Source organism: Stegodyphus dumicola, chromosome 8 (genome assembly GCF_044657685.1).
Source record: "Stegodyphus dumicola isolate Sdum_Otavi_A_Nest chromosome 8, ASM4465768v1".
Classification (NCBI taxonomy): Eukaryota; Metazoa; Arthropoda; class Arachnida; order Araneae; family Eresidae; genus Stegodyphus; species Stegodyphus dumicola.
This window is the reverse complement of record NC_140775.1, coordinates 9,837,326-9,843,929: the sequence shown is the minus strand read 5'-3', so window position 1 is coordinate 9,843,929 and position 6,604 is coordinate 9,837,326.

Here is a 6,604-nt window from a genome sequence, read left to right as displayed (position 1 = left end):
GTAGACAGTGTGGTACAATTTCTCAGTCTTAGGTGTTTTTTAATCCATTTGTACTTTGCAAAATTCTTCTCGCAACAGTCATAAAAAAAATTTACAGATGTATATCAGTATTTGGAACTGCATTCTGAAATTTTATGAACTGCAGAAGTTCAAAGTTACCATCCTTCCACCTGCCTTCGAAAACACTACCGCAAAGAATCCAGTAAATGTAAACGCTGCAAAAGCACAAAGCTAGTAGAATTCTCTTGCGGCCTCCTCGCTTTCTTTCGCTGCTGTTCAAAATTTATTTGCATGTGTCATTTTTTCTCAATTTATTATTATTTTGTCTGATTTTTGTGTGCTATGTTTCCTAAAAGTGATTTTAAAGTGTTTGCAAAGAAAATTTACAAAACTGCATACTCGAGTACTTGTCTCGGCATGAAATTAAGCATAATGGTTGAGATACAGTCAAGGAAATATTAAATTGCGTTTAAAGAATGTTTCCTTCTAAGATAATATGTTGCCGAAAATTTTCTTAACGGAACAGTTTTTGGGACAATTTTGAGAAAATGGGGGAAGGCCAAATTGATTTCAGTAACTAATATTTACTTTATGTAAATTTTACTTACGTATGCTTAATATTATATTTCTTGCTGCTCATTCAGAGTCGTAGCTAGGGTTTTCAGCTCCCAGGGACAACTGAAGATTTCGCGCCCCCTACTGCTTGCTAAGGATGGAAAACATTTAATTCTAAAATGCCGTAACATCAGTTTGGCGCCCCTTGGATCCTGCGCCCGGGAACAGATGCCCATTGCCCCCCTCTAGCTACGCCCCTGCGCTCATTTTAATTTATATGCCCTAAATACCATGTTTAACAGGCTGTTTACTTACAAATGCTTAATATCATGCTTTTTCTCCGAACATTAATGCACATCCCCTAAATATTACCCACCAGCGGCAAAGTCGCTGAGCACTGGTAGTTCAGTCCAGAGTTTGAATCGCATGAAGGAGCTGGCTGCATGGACTTTTTTGTGGTTTTCTCCATGTGTAACGTGTATACGAACTGTCTGCCTTACAACGACCTCCACGGAGGCATCCTTCCCATTAGGCAGATTTTTGATGGCATGTCAGCAACTAAAGGACAAATAAAGGCTTTGAAAAGCTGTCATAATTTTATCGAACCTGTAGAAATTATGCTTGGCAGTAGATTGGATCAAGCTCTGAATACAAAAACAGGTCAATTTGAAACCAAAATTGTAAAAGAAACATTTCAGTATGTTTCAGTCATAAAAACAATTGAAATGGTTTTGTCTAATAGCCATGTAAGAAATTGTATCGAAACTGAAACAATTTCTAATGATAGACATTTAAAAAACAGTTTTCATCTTTTTATGTCCCAAGAATTTTGAAATATGTGGAAACAAAACGCCCTGATCTTCTGGTACCAAGTATTGCTGATTTCAGTGGTAAAAATCTTTAAAAATTTAACTAGGATTATAAATGATAGAATACTTTAAAACTTTTCTTTGTTTATTGTTTTAATTACCTAGAGTAAAGTAATTTTGCATCTGTTACTCACATTGGTCTTTATTCTTAAATGGCTTATAGTTTTTTTCTTCTGGCTCGTAAAGGTAAGCTGTAAATGCATGTGCCTCTAGTGCCAAAGGCCTTTTTAATGATATTTTTGTAATCATTATATAATAAACGTGTGTATTTATACATATATATATATATATATAGATGACCTAAAAGCATTAGTTTTGCTCACAGAACTTTTGCTCAGCTAAAATTATTGGAAAGAAAGAGGGAAAAAGGTTTTATTCATTATTAATGAGTAAATATTTGGCATAAGTCTATGCATAAAAAATAATTTCATATGCTTAGCTATAAAATTCTTTTCATAGGATAATATTTTTAGTTTGCAGTGTATGTATATGTAAATAAGTTATTGATACTATATGTAAGTGAGCTGAGCTGAATATCCTTTGAAATTTGCTACATATTCTATCTTGAAAGGTTCATGTGTGATATTTATATAGTTTCAATTAATTATTACATTTCACATGCAATTTTTATCCAGTATATGTCTTTTATATATACTTTTATTTTTATTTTTGTAGGGTAAAGGCAAAGCAAGTATTTTAGCATCAGGCTGCTATTTGGAAAAAAAAATCCAAATTCTGCACTTCTAATATTTGCTAAATGTAAGTATTGTGGAATTTTGATATGCTTTGCACTAACTTTCATTTTAAGAGGGCTGATTATATTAAAATGAGCCATTTTACAACAGTGAATGTATTTGGCCTCATGTGGCTAAAATTCCCCTTCTCAGGCTGCTTTCGACTATTGTACCCACAGATGATGCATGGTCATTTAGCTAATTTCTGTAGAATTGGAATTGCATTGATTTGAATGTCACCTACATACAACAAATATTTCGAGAGAATAAGATGGTTTGTAATATGTGTGATGCCTTTATATGATCTAAATCTAAAGCATGACACTAATCATATATATGCATGTATATACAGTGAACATAGATTGATTTTTTATAGCATATTTTTCTTGGAAAAATATGAATATTTTTTAACTTGTAAGGTGATGGTAAATTTGCTTCAAGGTGAAACTCAAAAGATACACTTCCAGCCAGACTATAGCGATCATGAAATCAAGAACAAACAACTTTACAATAACAATAGTTTATTATGAACAACAATAGTTTATTATGAAGGGATAATACTTGTTTTCATAAGGAAAAGACAGACTAATTCTCCATATAGTTAGTTCTTTTTACATTTTTATGTACATTATTTATTACATTTTTCATTAAGAAGCAACGCACAAATAGCAGTATGCATTACTATCCTATTCTATATTTGCATCAATATAATATTTACATATTCCTATATGTATTTATACTGCATTTTTACAGAAACTAAAAGCAAAAGACCTCTAGGTGAATAAAATTACTAGGAATTACTTATTTTTGAAAGAAGAAAAAATTTTCTGGCGATATTTTTTAATTGGAAAGATAAACTTTCTAGTATGGCTCATTGGTATTTGACTTGTCCTAATAGATAGGTAATGGATGTATTCTTAATAAAGAAATTTATTTTCAGGGAATAGAAGACATGGAATCTCTTGGACCAGCTCAGAATAAACAGCCCATTATAGTGTGTATTACAATTTCATTCTGTATTAAAGCAGTAAATCACTTAATATCATGCCATGAAGGCATTTGACATTCTATTTAAAACTAATTTTATATTTAGCGTTCAATATGCACATACATCAACAAAATTTTATAATTTTGTGGCAAGCCTTTTGTATAATGTCAGCACTCCTATAGCTATGTTTGAGTAAGAATTTATTGCGTTTTGTACATGCGTTACATTTCATATTTTTAATGTCATTTTATTGTCATATTTTAGTGTCATATTTTCCATTTTTATATATGTATATATATGTACTACGTATATTTCCTAATAAAGAGTTTTTCATGCATTGCTTGTTTTCACTTATATTTAAAATACATCGTTCATTGAAATTATTATAATTCTGCAGTTATGGTAATGATTCCTATTCGGATTTAATCAATAAATGAAATACATAATAATTTTCAGCAGAATTATGAAAAATGAATTTTTAGCTATAATCCATATTATTTCACTTTAAAATTTACTTTATTTTTCCCAAATGAGACTTGGAATTAGCATATATAAAAATAAGTTATAGTCTAAAAGTATATGTAAGCATTTATTCACCTGTAATGATTAATGTATAGGAATTTGTATGCATATAACTTCTCAAAGATAGAAAGCGTAACAAGTTAACTGAAGATTTTAGACTTTATTCATAATTTGGGGTAATAATTAATTTTAAGCTCTTCCTAATTATGTAATAAGAAATAGAAACATTTCTTTTGCAATATTTTGTGCAATATATGAAGCTAAAAACAATAGCATGAGAGTATTTTATGGTTACTTATTTTCTGAATGTCATACATTGAAAATAAAGCTGAATAGTTTTCATGTAAGGGAAATTAAATTCGCATTTGTTTCTTACTTCAATCTATATTAAAATTTGTTATTCGATTTTTTATGCATATTATGCTCAAGTAGACAAACTACTAGTAACATCAATTCACAAATTGTATTAATATATTCACTTATAAGTAGCATTTTAAGAAGTTAAATCTATCAGATTATGATACAGGTTACTGACACATATATATCTGGTCAGTTGTTCTAACACTTTCAAATTTTCATTATAAAATTTGTCAAGAACTATTTTTAATAAATTACTTTTCCAACTAGTATGATTATTTAATGGAAAATTTAGCTTACAATTTACATGATTACGTGCCCAAATCTTGTGAATAAGCATAATTTAATTAAGACACAATAACACGCCGAATAAATACTAATTCAGAAGTTAAACAACAAAAATCAGCGTTATATTTACAAAATTTTCACAGGACTAGTTTCGATGGTTTTACCGAACCACCATCTTCAGCTGCAATTCGGTAAAACCATCTAAACTAGTCCTGTGAAAATTTTGTAAATATAACGCTGATTTTTGTTGTTTGACTTCTGAATAAGCATAATTTGCTTTTTTAAATTAAAATATGTATACAAAATTTAGAATGTATATCACTATATATATATATATGATTCTTCTAAAATGATTTTTTAAATTACTTTTATGAAACTAAGCATTTTTTGATTTCTCAAATCAAATTTTGAAAATATCTGAAATATTTATTCAAAGTTTTAAGTACCTGAAAAACCTTATTTTTTATTCAAAAACTAAGTTTTTCATTGCAAATATCTTGCTATTCCAGTTTTTATATATAAGTTGCATTGACGTTCTTATTTTTATTGCTTATTACACATAAAGGTAAAAGCCATGTTTCTGTAAAATAAAATACATTCTGTGAGTTCAAAGCAATTTCACATCAGTACTGTGAGAAAGTGATAGTGTTAAGTATTTCAGAATGTTAACTACACCGAATTTCCAATATTTTAATATGGATGTAATTTTTTTATATGTATATTTCGTTAGATTTGGAAAGAAAAATTATATGTCTAAACAATGAAGATATGATTGTCTTTAAACTGTGTTTTTTTATTTCAGTGATGGTCTACTTTGATTCATAATCCAGTTTTTATATATAAGTTGCATTGACGTTCTTATTTTTATTGCTTACTACACATAAAGGCAAAAGCCATGTTTTTGTAAAATAAAATATATTCTGTGAGAAAGTGATAGTGTTAAGTATTTCAGAATGTTAACTACACCGAATTTCCAATATTTTAATATGGATGTAATTTTTTATATGTATATTTCGTTAGATTTGGAAAGAAATCTCATCACCAATAAATGTTTAAGTAAGCACATAGGTAGCAAATCTAAAACAGATGTATATATCAGATAATTAAAATCACAATAGCATGTTAAAAAGTAGTCTAAAATATTTTTTTCAAGAGATAATATTAACCAGATATCTAAAACAATACATCAGCTATAAAGTTTACATAGCAAATACCAATTTTCAGTTTGCCTATAAAATAATTATATAAAAATCGCACCATCAAGGAGTGAGCAGACTATTATTATAACTCCTTGTAATGTGTGTGGTTTCACCCGAATATCGGGCGATATCTGACTATCGAAGAAGAGCGAACGAAGAAAGAGTCACTCCTGTTTTTGTGTGAAAAGGGACTGCGTTTTACTAGAGCGAAATATCGCTCCTTCGAGGTTGGTACCATTTTGGCATTAGAGGGAGGTGGGATATCACTCCTTTAGAGTCGGATAGGACACTCTTTCGTATTTAGAGTGTTCGATGTGTGAATTAATAAACAAGTCACTGCGACGGCATTAGTTACATTTTCCCCATCTTCAATACGATCAAATAGTTTTCCCATTAAAAATCCAACCCATTTTCGTTTCCATTGTAACTAATGTTGAGTTCAAACGTTCAATTTTGTCTTTTACTAATTTCCAATAATTATCAGCTCCAATGAGTAAAGATACGTTGTTGTTATCTAAAGATTCATGATCAACATCCGCTAAAATTATTCCCCTATCTTTTAACAACTCCTTAATATTTTGCGGAGGATAGTCTAGCTCAGCATTCGATATTTCATCAGTCTCTAAAACCTGAATAATTAATTCCTCGTTTTCGAAAATGTTTTTTATTTTTACTTCTACTCGCGCACAGTTCTGTTAGGTAGGCACTTGAGATACGAAAGTATGAATCATTATTTCTTCCCTTACCACGACTTTTAATCCCAGTTGTTTAGACAGATGTTTCTGAATATACGAGCGTTGACTAGCGCTGTCAAATAAACAACGAACTAATTTATTGCGTGACCTACTTTTAACTTCTACTGTCGCCGTCTGTAAAAATATTTTATTCCTACCGATGCTAATGTGATTGCACGCTGAATTTTCTACACTTTTTGATTGCGATGTTTCGGGTATTTTCTCATTTTTGTAACAAAGGGTTGCATTATGTTTTTTGTGGCAGTATACACAAGAGTTCTTCTCAGAACATTCAGAAAATCGATGACCTTGAGCCAGACAAACATAACATCGAGCTTGTAATCTCAGAACATTTCGT